This window comes from Scylla paramamosain, unplaced genomic scaffold (assembly GCF_035594125.1).
Source record: "Scylla paramamosain isolate STU-SP2022 unplaced genomic scaffold, ASM3559412v1 Contig3, whole genome shotgun sequence".
Classification (NCBI taxonomy): Eukaryota; Metazoa; Arthropoda; class Malacostraca; order Decapoda; family Portunidae; genus Scylla; species Scylla paramamosain.
In genome coordinates this window covers 3,402,874-3,421,820 of record NW_026973668.1, presented here as the reverse complement: position 1 = coordinate 3,421,820, position 18,947 = coordinate 3,402,874, and the positions used below count along the sequence as shown (strand labels likewise).

General features: G+C 42.1%; 1 long non-coding RNA gene across 2 annotated transcripts; it reads left to right on the top strand.

The window, feature by feature from the left end:
- The first annotated feature begins 6,564 nt into the window (after positions 1-6,564).
- On the top strand, positions 6,565-11,274 carry LOC135096170 (uncharacterized). 2 transcript variants are annotated; one of them, XR_010264611.1, is made up of 3 exons: positions 6,565-6,760; positions 6,852-6,947; positions 7,290-11,274. It is a non-coding gene; the product is annotated as an uncharacterized LOC135096170 (long non-coding RNA). The 2 variants fall into 2 exon arrangements; XR_010264610.1 differs by having other exon boundaries at positions 7,275-11,274.
- Positions 11,275-18,947: the final 7,673 nt, after the last annotated feature.

Here is an 18,947-nt window from a genome sequence, read left to right as displayed (position 1 = left end):
AGCCACCTCCCAACATCCAACAGCCACCATCGCCACCACCCAACATCCAACAGCCACCATCGCTACCTCCCAACATCCAACAGCCACCATCGCCACCTCCCAACATCCAACAGCCACCATCGCCACCACCCAACATCCAACAGCCACCATCGCCACCTCCCAACATCCAACAGCCACCATCGCCACCTCCCAACATCCAACAGCCACCTCCCAACATCCAACAGCCACCATCACCACCTCCCAACATCCAACAGCCACATCCCAACATCCAACAGCCACCATCGCCACCTCCCAACATCCAACAGCCACCTCCCAACATCCAACAGCCCTCTCCCAACATCCAACAGCCACCATCGCCACCTCCCAACATCCAGCAGCCACCATCGCCACCTCCCAACATCCAACAGCCACCATCGCCACCTCCCAACATCCAACAGCCACCATCGCCACCTCCCAACATCCAACAGCCACCTCCCAACATCCAACAGCCACCATCGCCACCTCCTAACATCCAACAGCCACCATCGCCACCTTCCAACATCCAACAGCCACCTCCCAACATCCAACAGCCACCATCGCCACCTCCCAACATCCAACAGCCACCATCGCCACCTCCCAACATCCAACAGCCACCTCCCAACATCCAACAGCCACCATCACCACCTCCCAACATCCAACAGCCACCATCGCCACTTCCCAACATCCAACAGCCACCATCGCCACCTCCCAACATCCAACAACCACCATCGCCACCTCCCAACATCCAACAGCCACCTCCCAACATCCAACAGCCACCATCGCCACCTCCCAACATCCAACAGCCACCATCGCCACCTCCCAACATCCAACAGCCACCATCGCCACCTCCCAACATCCAACAGCCACCATCGCCACCTCCCAACATCCAACAGCCACCATCGCCACCTCCCAACATCCAACAGCCACCATCGCCACCTCCCAACATCCAACAGCCACCATCGCCACCTCCCAACATCCAACAGCCACCATCGCCACCTCCCAACATCCAACAGCCACCATCGCCACCTCCCAACATCCAACAGCCACCATCGCCACCTCCCAACATCCAACAGCCACCATCGCCACATCGCAACATTCAACAGCCACCATCGCCACCTCCCAACATACAACAGCCACCATCGCTATCTCCCAACATCCAACAGCCACCATCGCCACCTCCCAACATCCAACAGCCACCATCGCCACCTCCCAACATCCAACAGCCACCATTGCCACCTCCCAACATCCAACAGCCACCATCGCCACCTCCCAACATCCAACAGCCACCATCGCCACCATCCAACATCCAACAGCCACCATCGCCACATCGCAACATTCAACAGCCACCATCGCCACCTCCCAACATCCAACAGCCACCATCGCCACCTCCCAACATCCAACAGCCACCATCGCCACCACCCAACATACAACAGCCACCATCGCCACCACCCACCATAAAACAGCCACCATCGCTACCACCCAACATCCAACAGCCACCATCACCACCTCCCAACATCCAACAGCCACCATCGCCACCTCCCAACATCCAACAGCCACCTCCCAACATCCAACAGCCACCATCGCCACCACCCAACATCCAACAGCCACCACCGCCACCTCCCAACATCCAACGGCCACCACCCACCATACAACACCCACCATCGCCACCACCCAACATCCAACAGCCACCATCGCCACCACCCAACATCCAACAGCCACCATCGCCACCACTCAACATCCAACAGCCACCATCGCCACCTCCCAACATCCAACAGCCACCATCGCCACCACCCAACATCCAACAGCCACCTCCCAACATCCAACAGCCACCATCGCCACCTCCCAACATCCAACAGCCACCATCGCCACCTCCCTACATCCAACAGCCAACATCGCCACCTCCCAACATCCAACAGCCACCATCGCCACCTCCCAACATCCAACAGCCACCATCGCCACCTCCCAACATCCAACAGCCACCATTGCCACCACCCAACATCCAACAGCCAGCTCCCAACATCCAACAGCCACCATCGCCACCTCCCAACATCCAACAGCCACCATCGCCACCTCCCAACATCCAACAGCCACCATCGCCACCTCCCAACATCCAACAGCCACCTCCCAACATCCAACAGCCACCATCGCCACCACCCAACATCCAACAGCCACCATCGCTACCTCCCAACATCCAACAGCCACCATCGCCACCTCCCAACATCCAACAGCCACCATCGCCACCACCCAACATCCAACAGCCACCATCGCCACCTCCCAACATCCAACAGCCACCATCGCCACCTCCCAACATCCAACAGCCATATCCCAACATCCAACAGCCACCATCGCCACCTCCCAACATCCAACAGCCACCATCGCCACCTCCCAACATCCAACAGCCACCATCGCCACCTCCCAACATCCAACAGCCACCATCGCCACCTCCCAACATCCAACAGCCACCTCCCAACATCCAACAGCCACCATCGCCACCACCCAACATCCAACAGCCACCATCGCCACCTCCCAACATCCAACAGCCACCATCGCCACCTCCCAACATCCAACTGCCACCATCGCCACCACCCAACATCCAACAGCCACCATCGCCACCACCCAACATCCAACAGCCACCATCGCCACCACCCAACATCCAACAGCCACCATCGCCACCTCCCAACATCCAACAGCCACCATCGCCACCACCCACCATCCATCTGGGAGGTGGCGGATGATGCGTGGTGTGAGGTAGTGAATGGGTGATGTGAGGTGGTGGATGGGTGATGTTGAGGTGCTGGATGATGGATGTTATTGGGAGGTGGCAGTTTTCGTACGATATGAAGTGGCAGGCGGCTCGTGTCATCCACCGCCTGCCACCTCCAACATCCGCCATCCGCCACCTTTCATCAACCGCCGTGCACCATCTGCCACCTTCCATCATCCGCCACTTTCCAACATCCGCAATCCACCATCCGCCACCTCCTACTATCCGCTATCACCATCTCCCATTTTTTCTTCCTCTTTTTATTTTTCTCTTCTTTTTCCTACATTCTAGTACATACGTACCAAAATGCTAAAACGCACTCAAAACACCCTTTATGGAGACACAGAGTAGCATTACCATAAACAAGTATTTTCAGTGTTTTGAGCTTGTGACGTACATGAACGCCAAAATAAATGCAAAGCAACCTGTATGGGGAGACAAAAAATACATTACGAGAAACATGTATTGTGAATGTTTTTGAACTTCTCAATTACCAAAACGCTAAAACTTATGGAGAAACAGAACAACACTACCTAAAAACGTGTATTTTCAGTTTAATTAACATTGTTAGGTACCAGAAAGCTAAAATGCATGTAAAGCACCTTATATGGTGAAAGGAACGACATTTTAAGAAACGTTTTTGTTCAGTAATTATGGACGTGTTAGGGACCAAAACGCTAGAAGCCATCGAGAGTACCCTATATGGGAAAAGAATATATTACCAAAAATAAGCTACTTGCGTACCAAAATGCTAAAAAGCAGAGAAAACACCCTTTATGTAGAAAATGTACAACTTTACCAAAAACGTGTATTTCCATAGATTTTCAGCTTGTTACGTAGAAAAATTCTAAAATGCATGAAAAGTACTCTATATGGTGAAAGAAAATAGTATTAAGAGAAATGTATGTTATAAGAGTTATTAAAATCTTAGGTATCAAAATGTTAAAAGGCATGAATAGCACTCTCTATGGCGAAACAAAGCATCATTACCAAAGACGTGTATTTTGAGCGTTTTTCCCAGTGTTAGGTACCAAACGCCAAAATGCATGCAAAGCCACCTTTAATGGGGACAGGAAAGGTCATTAACTGAATTGTGTCTTTTGGGAGTTTTCAGGGTGTTAGCCACGATAAATGTTAAAAAGCATAAAAATAACACTATATGGAAAAAGATAAATCATTAGCAAAAGCGTGTCTCTTGAGTGTTTTCAACTATTTACGTACCAAAGCGCTTAAACGCATACAAAACCTTTTATCCTTTTATAGAGAAACAGAAAATATATATGCATCTATCGAAAAAGGAAACGACCTTTCCAGAAACGTGTCTTTTGAGTGTTTATGAGCGTGCTAGGCAACAGAAGCCTACAAAACATGGAAGGCATCCTATATGTGAATAGAAATTATTATAAAAAAAAAAAAAACGTGACATTCCATTGTTTTTTACTTTATTACCAAAAATGTGGCATTTAAGTGTTTTGACTTAATTTCGTAGCAAAAAGCTAAGAGTCATGCAAAACACGATTTATAGCGAAACAGGATAACATTACCAAAAACAAGAATTTTGAGTGTTTTTAAACTTCTTACGTAAAAAAAAAAAATGCCAAATTCCATGAGAAGTACCCTATATGGGAAATGAAAACACACTGCGATGAACATTTATTATGAGTGTTTTTAACCTTGGGTCCCAAAACGGGATAACACATAAATAACTCTATATGGAAAAACGTTTACTTTGAGTGTATTTCACACCAAACCGATAAAATGCATGCAAAGCACCCTTCATGGCGAAAAGAAGAGAGATTTCAAGAAACGTGTCCTTTGAGTGTTCATGAATGTGCTATGAACCTAAACGCAAAAAAAAAAAAAAAGTATGGAAAACTCGTATAAGTAAGACAAAAAAATTACCAAAACATCTATTTTCACTCCTTACGTACTAAAACTTTAAGACTCATGCAAAACACTCTTTATGGAAAAGGGGAATAACTTTTCCTAAACAAGTATTTTAGTGTTTTTGAGCTTATTGCATAGAAAAACACCAAAATACATGCAAAACACCCTATACGGAGAAACGAAAAGACATTACCAAAAACGAGTGTTATGTATGTTTTTGAGCTTCTTTGGTAAAAAAAAAAAAAAAAAACGCTAAAAAGCATGAATAGCACTCTATATGGAGAAACAAATCAACAAATCAAACAAACTTTTTTGTCCTATCCACTCTTACACTGATGATACCACCCTGCACTTTTCCATGTCTTTTCACAGACGTCCAGCCCTTCAGGAAGTAAACAGTTCAAGCAGGGAAGCCATAGAATGCCTGAATTCTGATCTCTCTAAAATTTCTGATTGGGGGGAGAGCAAACTTGGTATTGTTCAATGCCTCAAAAACTCAATTCCTCCATCTATCAACTCGACACAACCTTCCAGACAACTATCCCCTCTTCAATGACACTCAACTGTCTCCCTCTTCTACAATGAACTTCCTGAGTCTGTCCTTTACTTATAATCTAAACTGGAATCTTCACATCTCATCTCTAGCTAAAACAGCTTCTATGAAGTTAGGTGTTCTGAGTCATCTCCACCAGTTTCTCTCGCCCTCCCAGCTGCTAACTCTATAAAGGGGCCTTATCCATCCATGTATGGAGTATGCTTCACATGTCTAGGAGGTTCCACTCATAACGCTCTTTTAGACAAGGTCGAGTCAAATGTTTTTTGTCTCATCAACTCCTCTCCTCTCACTGACTGTCTTAAGCCTTTTTCTCATCACCACAATGTTGCATCTCTTGCTATCTTATACCACTGTTTTCATGCTAACTGCTCTTCTGATCTTGCTAACTGCATGCCTCTCCTCCTCCCATGGTCTCACTGTACAAGACTTTCTTCTTTCTCTCATCCCTATTCTGCCACCTCTATAATATAAGAGTTAACCAGTATTCTGAATCATTCGTCCTTTTCTCTGATAAACTCTGGAACTCCCTGCCTGCTTCTGTATTTCCACCTTCCTATGACTTGAACTTCTTCAAGAGGGACATTTCAAGACACTTATCCTTCAATTTTTTACCATTCTATTTGACATTTTTATGGCTACTGACAACAAATGAGCCTCTCTTTTTTTTTTTTCTGTCCTTGGTCAGTGGCCCTCTTACATAAGAGATAAAAGAAAAAAAAATTATATATATATATATATATATATATATATATATATATATATATATATATATATATATATATATATATATATATATATATATATATATATATATATATATATATATATATATATATATATATATATATATATATATATATATATATATATATATATATATATATATATATATATATATATATATATATATATATATATATATATATATATATATATATAACTAGTGTAAAGAAATATTCTAAATGAAAATACATGAAATATAATCAAAATAAAAACAAAAAATATAAAATATATGTGAAAATACAAAAAAATACACAATAAAAAAAACTAAATTTAATAAGCAATAGAAATAAATATTAAATAAAATTAAATAAAATCCAAAAAATAATAATGGAACTAAAAGTAAAATAACATAACACAAAACACAAAAAACAAAAACAAAAAAATGAAGCATTTATAAAAATAAAAACATTCATAATAAATAAAGCATCAATAAATAAAACAATAATGAAACAAAAGAAATCACAAAAAAAAGATAATAATTACCATAAGCAAAACAAACAAACAAACTAATTAAAATAAAACTTCTGTCATGTTTTCATTTACCCTTCCAGATATAGAAAAATGGCATTCCCCCGGGGCAGGATGGAGGCAGCAGAGTGGCGGCGCCTGCTTCACCTCCTCAAGGACGCGCGGGTCAGGGTGACGAGGGAGTATGGAAGTTTTTTGATACCAGAGGAAACCATCACTGAGGAGGAGGAGTGGAGAGAGCTGGAGGACGTCACTATCAATTTGTGGGGGTGTAAGGTGTTCAGGTGAGTGTGTGTGTGTGTGTGTGTGTGTGTGTGTGTGTGTGTGTGTGTGTGTGTGTGCTGCCTCTAATTACCCTTGGTTTCTTCCATACAGGGAATCTGACGAGATATGTTTCTTGTCAGCCTCAATTTGTGACTTTTGAGTCTGATGAAGAAGATGAAGATGAGGAGGAGGAGGACTTAAAAAATTGTTAGTATCAGCAGTAATATTCAGAGTTGTGTGAGTGATATAATATTATAAGGCTAGTAATTGTTAGTAAGTAGTGATAACAAGTTTTTATTGTTACTACTACTACTACTGCTTCTACTACTACTACTACTACTACTACTACTACTAATAATAATAATAATAATAATAATAATAATAATAATAATAATAATAATAATGATAATAATAATAATAGTAATAATAATAATAACAATAATAATAATAATAATAATAATAATAATAATAATAAGACTCACAAGAGTTTTTCTTCCATCAATAGAGCCTTGACTTTTTTCCTTCATGACACAGTAACCTGCTCCACAGCCTGCTGCATCACCACCACAGCCACCTCCACCACAGCCTGCTACACCACCATCACAGCCACCACAACACAGTCACTCCACCACAGCCAAAAGTAGTGGAGACAAAGCGGCGCCCTTTGAAACACTTGAAACACTTGAAACACTTTATTATACTTTGCATGAGTTAAAACATAGATTAAATATATTTTTGAATAGCAAAGCAGCCCATATAAAGCCGAGGCTTTTTGGGCAGTATTACTTATAAGATAATTAAATTATCTTCTCAACCCCATTCCATATGTTGCCAGTAGCATAGGCAATATCTTTACATACACAAATATACATATTAACTTTGTCCATACATACATGTATACTAGCATGCATCCGCCCATACATACACACATTCACACAAAATCATAACACACATAGGCATATAAATGATATACGAGTATGTAATATACATACACAAATGCAAACACGCATATATACACAATATTTTATTACAATGTACGTGACACCAGTGACATAACTATTTATTTTATTTTATTTTGTTTTATGTTGCCTGATTGATTGAATGTTTGATTGTCAATTTAATAAGTGGAAATTATATGTTTCTTAATTTTTTTTTTAAATGAAAGTATTGTGGGTAATAATCTAATGTGTTCTGGAATCGAATTCCATGTTTTTGGGCCAGTATAAGATAATGAATGTTGAAATATCGTTAGGTGGTGAAGTGGTATGGAGAGGTTGTCTCGAGCACGTGTAGGATAGTTATGTTGATGTCTTATAGCTGTATTGTTTGTGTCTTTAATTTGTTTGTACATCTGAATTCCAATTTGCACTTTATTAATATCAAATAACTTCAATATATTTGTCTCTTTGAAAAGAAGTTGTGTATGAGCAAAATAGTCACTGAATGTTATGATTCTAATTATTTTTTTTGCAATCTGAAGAGTGGTATCAGGTGTGTTAGATAGGTGTTGCACCAGATAGGTATGCAGTACTGTAAGTGTGGTAAAACATGTGCATTGTATAAAATTATAAGTACATATTGTGGAACTAAATCTTTAATCTGGTACAGGAGGGAAACAATCCTGGATAATTTCAGCATGAGATTTGATATGTGTGGTTTGAAAGTCATATTTTCATCATAGGTTATTCCTAGTAAGTTATGGTGATTAGTTCTATTAATAATCTTATCATGATAAAACAGAGGTGGCAGTATATTTATGGGCTTATTGGTAAATAGCATGTAATATGTTTTGCTGGGATTTACAGTTAGTCTATTACTTGTACACCATTTGTGGAAGGTTTTTGCACAACAAAGAGAATGGCTGGGTGCAGACTCTGCCGGCAAGGAAGCAACATGGGAAACACTTCAGGGAGAAAGACCAGCGGGACCGACAGTGGACAGCTGGATGACTCGGCGGGCAGCCGGGAGAGGATGGCCAAGCAAGGCCAGACCCATTGCTGGCCAGGAGAATGGACTCAGCCGAGGAGATGCACATGTGTGTCCCATGGGAAAGAGCTGCCGTGTCACTGCAGTAGTGACGCTGAAGAGGACATCAAGGAGAACGAGTCATGCGAGGCGAGCCACACAACCTTCAGAAACGTGTCATTCTGTCTGCAGATGATGCCTCAATATTAAGAGAATGACAAGCCACACTGACTGTGGAATTCCTCACACTGACTTGAACAAGACCTCACAGTGGAGCAAGGCACAGGAAAGGAAGATCATTGCATTACCTACTGCAGAGAGAGAGAGAGAGAGAGAGAGAGCAGCTGGTACTATACAAATGTTATTGGTGTCAGTATCGACTCTTGTTTATGCCCAAGATAGTATGAGTCTCTTCAGACAAACATACAACAAGTTTCTTCAGTAACAATTTCCTGGAATCCACTCCCGGCAGTCTGCGCCACCAGCACACCCCGTGTCTCTCAGCCAAGTCTCCACCCAGCACCCTAAACCATCTGCCCAAACAGGTGAGATGTCGGGGAGGCAGAGAGAGGCGGTGCACATTACACATTACATCTTAAGTAAGTATTAACCCTAAGGAAGTATCCTGTTGATGATACAGAAATGTTGTTAATGTGCCACTAGTACTGCAGTGAACGTGCTGCCTGTCCTGCACACCACCACACCAGCACATGCCACACCTTCTCCGAGTGCCACCATCCGGTGCTGCGCAGCAGAACAGGTGTGGAGGCGTCAGCCGAGTGTATGACTGACGCGTCGTGCCAGAGGAAATGCAAGCTGACCATCATGGTTGGCTTCAACTGTAGAGAACTAAATTGAGATGAATGGACAAGTGAAGGAAGTGACGAATCATGGGGGAGTGAAATGCTGAAGTTAGCCATGGAAAACACTTTAACACAATGGATTGCAATTGACACGAGATTTAGAAGTGATGGTGTACCACTGAGACTGGACTCGGTTTTCATGAAAGACCCAGAAATTATAGAAAGTGTCACCTGAGACTCCCCTTTAAGCAAGAGTGATCACGTGTTAATTGAACTCCAAATAACAGAGACTTTAAAGTGTCTGAGAGAAGAGTGTCACAAGATTGAAAGGTTGAACTATAGGAGGGCAGACCATAAAGCCATGAAATGATTTTTACACAGGCAGATTGGAGCGCCTTTAACATGACCAATACCATCGTTCCAAAAGTGAACAAGAGAGAGATTAGGAAAAGTGACTGGTTTGACAAGAGTTGTACGGAGGCAAAAAGTAAGAGTGACCAGGTGTTGAATAAATGGAGAAGGAAAAAGAAGGCCAGAACTGTAGAAAAACTATGCGGAGGCCAGAAATGACATTGGTCTATGCAGAGAGATAAAAAGAAACTATGAGAAGGATACAGTGGAGAGGTGTAAGGACTAGCCAAATTCATATACAGTAAATTAAAAAAACAAAGAAGGGATAAGCAAGCTGGAAGTGAATGAACTACAATACACAAAGGCAGCAGAAATGGCAGAAGTTATGAAATGAATGACTGTTTTCAGAAAGCTTTCACCAGGGAAGATGACTTCAACAATCAGGAGGAAATAACCATGAAGGGTAACACCTTGCATGAGATCCAGATATCTATTGAAGAAGTGTAGAAATTACTGAGTGGGTTAGATGCAAGAAAGGCACATGGACCGGATGGAGTGTCAAACTGGGTGTTGAAAGAGTGCAGCAGTGAGCCAAGTGCTAAAATGCTAAAATACACAGTATCACCAATTGTTTGCTGAGAGTAGGTAGAGTCTCTGAAGACTGGAAGAGCCCAAATATTATTGCAATATACAAAGAAGGCAAGGGAGAGGATCTGATGAATTACAGACCTGTATCATTGACAAGTGTGGTGGCCAAGATCTGTGAAAGGGCAGTTAGAGACAAATGGATGGAATACCTGGAGACCAAAGACATAATAAGTGACAGTTTGGCTTTCAAAAAGGACACTCCTGTACTGCTAACTTGGTGTGCTTCTATTCAAGAGTTACCGATATAATACAAGAAAGAGACAGATGGGCGGACTGCATTTATTTAGACCCGGAGAAGGCCTTCGACAAAGTTCCACGCAAGAGACTAGTGTGGAAACTTAGAGAAGAAGGTGGTGTGGGAAGAAAATTACTGGCATGGATGGAAGACTTCCTAAAGGACAAAGATGAGGACAGTTATAAGAGACAAAACATCTACATTCAAAAGTGTTTACAGTGGAGTTCCTCAGGGATCAGTTCTACCTCCTATTATGTTTGCTATATACATAAATGATATGGTTAAGGAGACAGGAAGTGATGCAAGTCTGTTTGTTGATGATGCAAGATCATGAAGGAAGTAAAGAATAAAGAGGACTGTGACCTGCTCCAAAAGGACTTCAATAGGATATATGAATGGAGTAAAAAATGGAACATTGCATTTGATGCAAGAAAATGTAGTGTATTGGAGTTAGGGGAAAGCAAAAACAGACCTGTTGGAACCTATAAGCTGAAAGAAGCAAAAATCCAGAAAAGGGACACTGAGAAAGATCTTGGGATATATATATATATATATATATATATATATATATATATATATATATATATATATATATATATATATATATATATATATATATATATATATATATATATATATATATATACATGTGTGTGTGTGTGTGTGTGTGTGTGTGTGTGTGTGTGTGTGTGTGTGTATATATATATATATATATATATATATATATATATATATATATATATATATATATATATATATATATATTTGTACACACACACAGACACACTGTCATGGCGGACAGAAAAGTCAACGCATATAGGTGTTCCTAAAAATCCAGCCATCTACGTCGCTGAGAGCTGCCCTAGTGGAAATACAGATGTGAGACTTCACACTGGTTTTACTCGTTGCTGTCCTGTCTCCAAAAGTGTTTTGTAGAAAGCGGTTAAATTGCTATAGTGAACGATGAAGAAGGGGCTACTTCGGTCCCCACTGTGTTGTTTACACCAACGGGGACCGTCCCGAAGGCAAGACAGAGAGACTTACCGGGATTTGGGGAAGAGGACCGAAGGGTCGGAGAAGCAATGATGAGAAGAATTATCACTGGAAACCGAAATGAAGGATAGATTTGACAAGATGGAGAAGATGTTTGAAACTGATCACCGAAAAGGGGGTGTGGAAAAGTGCATACGACGACCTACATAAAAAACTAACGTTATTTGAAAAGAAATCAATGGAATATGAAGGCAAAGTGGAAGAGTTAAGCGTAAAACAGGGAAATTGGAGGAAAGAACAAGAGGAAGAAAAGATCGATTTTAGGAAAATTGTGCAGGAATAGACCAAGGCAAACGACACAAAGCTAACAGAAAAAGTTGTTCAATTTATAAAACAGAAAGAAAACTTGGTGAGAGACACTGTGGATCAGAAAAAAAAAAATGTGGTATTCTGCCTGAAGGAAGAGTGTACACCTCAATGGACTGAAAGAGAAAAGAAGGAAAAGATGTGTGGAAAAATTAGTGGGGACATTACCAGAAGAAAAAGAGCTAACTGGAGAGATGATGACGGGATGACGGCCCGTTGGTGGTGGGGGTAGCGCTCTTCCTGCCTTCAAATACCAGCGGGTTCATAGGCTTTGATAATGGGGTACACGGTGCGGATGCGGTACCAGTCCCCCCGGGTCCGAGGGGCGGGCATAGAGCCTCTGTGTCCGTCCCTCGGATCAAGGGCGTCCTAGCAGAGCTCGCAGTCTGCGAATTGGTGTTTCGTGCTGCGGCGGGTCTAGTAAAGCAGATAGCCAACCGCCTGGCTGAGGGTGGCGTCCTCAGAACCGGTGTAGCAGGAAAAATTTCCCCCCTGACTGTAGTTCCCCCTGGGAACAGTAGCCTAGGTTAAATTTCCCCCCCCCCCCCGGGAAAATTGGTCTGGGCTGTTTTTCCCTGGGGGGGAATGACAGACATAGGATATATTTCCTCCCTCTTGGCCATTTCACCCCCCCCCCACACAAAAAATCATAACACCGTTTTCAAGTCACCAAGGGCAAGTAGTGTAAAGTATTGTAATGCTTATGACGTATGTAAATGTGACAGGAAAATATAGGTCATATGGCACTATGGACAAGGGAAGGGGGAGACAAGAATAAAGGTAGGGAAGGAGACGTTTTGTACGTCAGAGAGTCATTAAGTCCACCGTACACAAAACAGCGTAATGTAACGAATACAGTGGTTATTGAAGAGTAAAAGGGAGCTCATGATGTTTTTTTTTTAAGATTTATCATTGTAATGCTGAAGTCCCTGTCTCGTGATGATCGAATCACTGTATTGTTAGGCTTCAGTGATTTGCCAGTTTGCCTCATTATGTTAGGCCGCTTTCACACCAAGGTGGCATGTCGCACATGGCATGCCACGCGGAAACGAACATCTGGAAATATATGATACCTTTCACACAGAAGTGGCGTGGCACGTCGCATGTGCCACGTGTGACTTGCATGCCACTCGGGGATCGGACTATTAATGGAACGTTCACATCCAAAGTTATTATTAACCAAGATAATATAAATTTAAAAAAAAACAAAAGCTACTGAAAATGAAAATTTTTGGATGTATGGCATATATACTCGTAGAATAGTTTTGAAGTGTCTAGATAGATTTTCGCCTACGTGCGACATGCCACCTTGGTGTGAAAGCGGCTTTAGAGTTTATGCTAGTAGGATAATGTAGCTGCTGATACCCTTACTACTGCTCGGAGTAATCTCCCTATTATATCGCCTAGCTGTTGTTGTTGTTGTTTTTTTTTCGTAATGCTGAAGTCCCTGTCTCGTTATGATCGAATCACTATATTGTAAGGCTTAAGTGATTTGCCAGTTTGCTTCGTTATTATGGAGTTAATTTTCTGTAATGCGGTGCGTTAACTAGTTACGGCCATAGTTGTAAACGTTCACTTCATGCTTCCTGGATCCTCCCTTATTATTGAAGATCTGGTGGTTGTGTATGTGTATGGGGGCAGGGGGAATATTGGCCAGGAGGGGAGAATACTATCCTGGGTCAAATTTTCCCCTGGGGGAGATTTATCCTGGGCCAGATTTCCCCCTGAGGGAATCTCAGACGGGGGGAAATACAGACTGGTACACCGGAATCCTGTCGGGGGCGACTTCGGCAGGTAGGTTTCGCATCACCTGTGCCGTTGAAGACGGTAGGTGTGAGTAGTGCTGGCTTTAGCCCGCTACCCTGTCGTCCCCTCCAAAGGGGTTGTCCTGGCCGCCTGCTATCAGCTGCTTGGTCACCAAGCGCGGGTAAACGGCGGTCGGACAAAGCATGACTCGATCAAGCGAAGAAATTAAAAGATTGATTAGATATGTTGAGGGTGGACAGTCCTATGAAAATAAGGTTTAGGTCACAAGTGGCAGCTGAAGAAACACCGAGTAAATCCCGGAAACTGGCCAAGTTGGAAGAATACAAACAAGTGTGGATGAAAAAAAAAAAAATAGAACCAGAGAAGAGAGATATACTAGAAATTAACTAAGAAAGGAGCAAATGAAAAAAAAAAAAACGAAAACTATCAGAGGTGGAGAAAAAAGAAAAAAAAGTTCTTTTGGAGGGTGATGGACGTGAGGTTGAGAAAGTGGTACAGAAGGGAAGTAAATGCGGAAGGGGAAGACTAAAAGTAGCATACACGAACATAAATGGACTAATGGCAGCAGTGTTGGAACTAGAAGATTATTTAAAAGAGGAGAAACCGGACATCATGGGAACTGTTGAAACTAAATTGGCAAGTGTAGGGGATATATTAAATATTGGTGAAGGAAAATTCATCCTGTGGATGAGGAATAGAAAGAATAAACGGGGAGGTGCGATGCTTCTAGTTAGGAAGGATTTATTAGTGGAATCTGTCACATATGGGCTGGAGGAGGCAGAAGTATTGAGAATAAGCTTAAGACAGAATATGGGAAGATACCGTAACGTTGTGGTGATTTAGGTTCCCCCCTATTCCAACTCTTGGAGAGAGGATGAATATAAGAAAATACCTGAGGACACAAGGACATGTTTGGCGGAGCTGCTCGAGGAAAATGACGATATACTCCTGATGGGGAACTTCAGCTGTAAAGAGGTATATTGGGAGAACTGGACTACAGAAGGCAGTGAGTCATCATGGGAAAACAAGCTATTAGACCTGGCTGTTGAAAATTTCCTGACACAATGGGTAACAGATGACAAGATTTAGGAGAAATGAAGCACCTTCAAGGCTCAATCTAATTTTCACCAAGGAACAAGAAATAGTAGAAGACCTTAAATGCATAAACCCAATAGGAAAAAGTGATCATGTGCTGATTCAGTTCACAGTTATGGATAATAACCTCAGTATAAGGAAAGAGGACCACAGAAGAGAATGGTTAAACTACAACAAGACTAACTTTGGACAACTTAGGAAGTATTTCAGTGAAGTGAATTGGAACATAGTTATTCAAAAGGAGGACATAGAGGAAAAGTGGACAGCTTTCCTGGACATTTATGATAAGGGAGTAGAGAAATGGGTATCCAAAAGATCAACAGAGAACCTTTTCAAAAAGGATTGGTACAACAGGAGATGTGCAACAGCTAGATTGGAGAGAGAAAAAGCATGGAACAAGTGGAAGAAAAACAAGAGACTGGACCTGTGGAACAATTATATAAGGAAGAGGAACGAATATGTCAAAACTCATAGATTAGCAGAAAATTTTTGAAAAGAATGTTGTGGAGAAACATAAAGACCAACCAAAATTATTTTATAAATTCATCAATGGAAAATTAAAGAGATAAGGTGAAATAAGCACAGTAAAAACTGGAGAAGAGACAGTGGATGACCCAGAAAAAGTAGCTGAAGTGTTTAACAGATACTTCCACTCTGTGTTTAGTATGGAAAATTATTTCAGAGGTGAGAGGACAGCGTTAGGAAAAGGGACCGACCTAAAGGAGATTAAAACATCAGTAGAAAAAGTAAAGAATATGTTGGAAGACCTGGATGTAAGGAAAGCAATGGGTCCTGATGGTGTCTCAAGTTGGATTTTAAAAGAGTGTAGCTCACAGTCAGTCTCAGCACTGCACAATATAATTAGCACGACCCTGGTAAAAGGTAGAGCACCAATAGATTGGAAACGGGTGGATATTACCCCAATCCACAAGACTGGAAGTAAAGAAAATCCATTAAATTACAGACATGTATCGCTCACAGGTGTGGTGGTGAAGATTTGTCAAAAGATTATCAAGAACAGATGGGTGAAATACCTAGAAGACAACAAGGTGATAACAGAGAAACAGTTTGGCTTCAAAAAAGGAAGATCTTGTGTTACGAATTTGATAAGTTTCTACTCAAGAGTAATAGATATAGTGCAAGAGAGAGATGGATGGACCAACTGCATATACTTAGATCTGAGAAAAGCATTTGATAAAGTTCCGCACAGAAGACTAATATGGAAATTGGAAAAAATTGGAGGACCCAGTCGATCACTGTTAAAGTGGATGACTGACTTTTTGACAAACAGAGAAATGAGGACAGAAATTAAAGGCACCAAGTCGAATTGGAGAACAGTAATAAGTGGAGTCACTCAAGGTTCAGTACTGGCACCTATTATGTTCACAGTTTATGTAAATGATATGACAGAAGGTGAAGAAAGTTACATGAACCTTTTTGCTGATGATGCTACGATTATAAGGAAAGTAACAAATGAAGAGGACTGCAATGCTAGGACGAAAAATAAGGATACTGTAGGTCCATTAAAGGCAGCAGATGGGGAGCTGGTTAGTTCTGGGGAGGAGATTAGTAAACTTCTGAATGATTATTTTTTAACTATTTTCACCCAGGAAAACATGCAGGATATGCCAGATAGTGAACAGGTGTTTAGAGCAGATGAGTATGAGAAGCTGACAGATATTTCCATAACTAGGGAGATAGTGGAGCAGGAGATAGATAGGCTAAAAAAGTTCAAGTTCTATCACTTCATAGGTCCTCCCTCCCTTCATTGTTCTGCTCTGGTCCTCCCACTACCTGCAGAGCACAGCACAGAGAACAAAGCTACAGAACTAAAATGGTCTGTTTTTTGCACGCCTGTACCAGGAACTCTTTTGTCACTCTTACTATCATCTCTTTTTCTCTCTCCCTCTCCCCTTGATACATGACAAACATCTCAACAGAAGTCAGAGACCCACCTGAGGAAGAGGCAGTTGAAGGATTCCAGAGGCCATTGTTTGAAAACCCCAGACAACACCAGGAAGCCCCAGGGATAGAAACCATCATAGAGAAAAACAGAAACAAACAACAAATACCAGCTGTTGAATTGACACAGAAAGGTCTGAGAAAGAAAATTAGTCTATACAGCAACTTTAAGGCCCCAGGCATAGACAAGATCCCAAACTTTTGGCTAAAAAAGATCACATCACTGCACCATCACTATGCACTGGCTTTTTACCAGATCACAAAAAGGAGAAGAGGACTCCCCACAATGGCTAACCACTGGAAGTACCAACCTGCTCCCAAAGACCGGCCAGACTCAATTGCCAAACAAATACAGACCCGTCTGCTGCCCATCAACAACATACAAGTGGCTGACAGGGGTCATAGCAGATGCAACATATGAACATCTAGACAGTGGGAACTACCTGGAAAAGAATGGAAGATCTGTATAAGGAATAAATCAAGCACTAAAGACCAATTATTAATCAACAAAACAATCTTACAGGACTGCAAGAAGAGAAGGAGAAACCTAGGCATGGCATGGATCAACTGCAAAAAAAGGCATTTGACAGTGTGCTCCACTCATGGATAATGCGGTGCCTGGACCTCCGCAAGGTCCAAAAGACCAGGTGGAAAAATACCATCACCCTGAGCCACACAGGGGGACAAACAGTAATCCCACTTGTGAAAATACAGACAGGAATATTCCAGGGAGACAGCCTCCCACCACTCTTGTTCTGCATCACTGTAGAACCACTTAGTAAAATATTGAAGAAATATGACATTGGCTATAATTTAAACAAAAGCAGAGGCCAAAAAAACAGCTAGGCTCATCTTCAGGTCATCTTCATGGATGACCTGAAGATCTATGCAGAATCAGACCAAAAACTCAGTGAACTCGTCAGAGCAGTACATCAGTTCTCCAGGGACATAGTATGGAGTTTGATCTGGATAAATGCTCCAAATGCACCATCAGGGCTGGCAAGAAGGTAGCAGCAGAAAACATGTACATTGGTGAACAGGACTGCACTGAACACCTTGCTGTAAACTCCACATACAAATATTTGGGAATAGAAAACAATGCCACTCTAGAACACAAAAAGTGAGAGAGAGGATCAACAAAGAATACCTTAACCACCTGAAAAAGATCTGCAGGTCAGAACTAACACCAAAAAACAAGATCACTGCCATAAACCAGCTGGCAATACCAGTGGTGACTTGTGGGGCTGGAATAGTGGACTGGCCACAAGGAGAGCCAGACAAGTTAGATATCAAGACCAGGAAGATGCTCACCCTACACAAAGTCACTTAAAGGTACCAGTGCATGGACAGGATGTACCTACCCTGGAGAGAAGGAGGACTGGGCCTGATGGAGATCAACCAGGCATATAGGGCATTCATTTTAAGTATGGGGCAGTACCTGGGGAGCTCTGAGGAGGACACCATGAAAAAGGCAGCACACCACCACAGTGAGGACCTGTCCCAACACACATCCATTACAAAACTGGTAGAAAACTTTGGAGGAGACCTCTTGGCAAAAAAGGAGGTGATCAAATAACACCAGCAACCAAATTAGCAAGGAGAACTCAAGAGAAAATAGCAAAAGAGAACAGAATCTCAGATCTGAGAGACAAAAGCAACACCGAAGAGCCAGGAAATTCCAGGAAGAGCTGGAAGAAGATTAGATAAATAAAGAAGGGTCACTATAGTGGCTCAAGAATGGGGAGCTGGGTTTTGATGGAGAGAATTATAGTAAGGATACAAGATTAAGGCCTTCCACCCAATGGCTTCAGAAAAATGGCAGGGATCTCACAGAATGACAGATGCAGATTCTGCCATGCAGCAGTCAAAGAAGTGACCCATCTGGTCTCAGGCTGCCAGACTCTCTTGGCAGACAGTCATTACACGATCCGCCACAACAAAGTCTGCAGATACCTGAACTGGAAAATGTGCAGAGAACTAGACATAGAGGCAAAGAAAAACATCTGGGAACATGAACCAGCA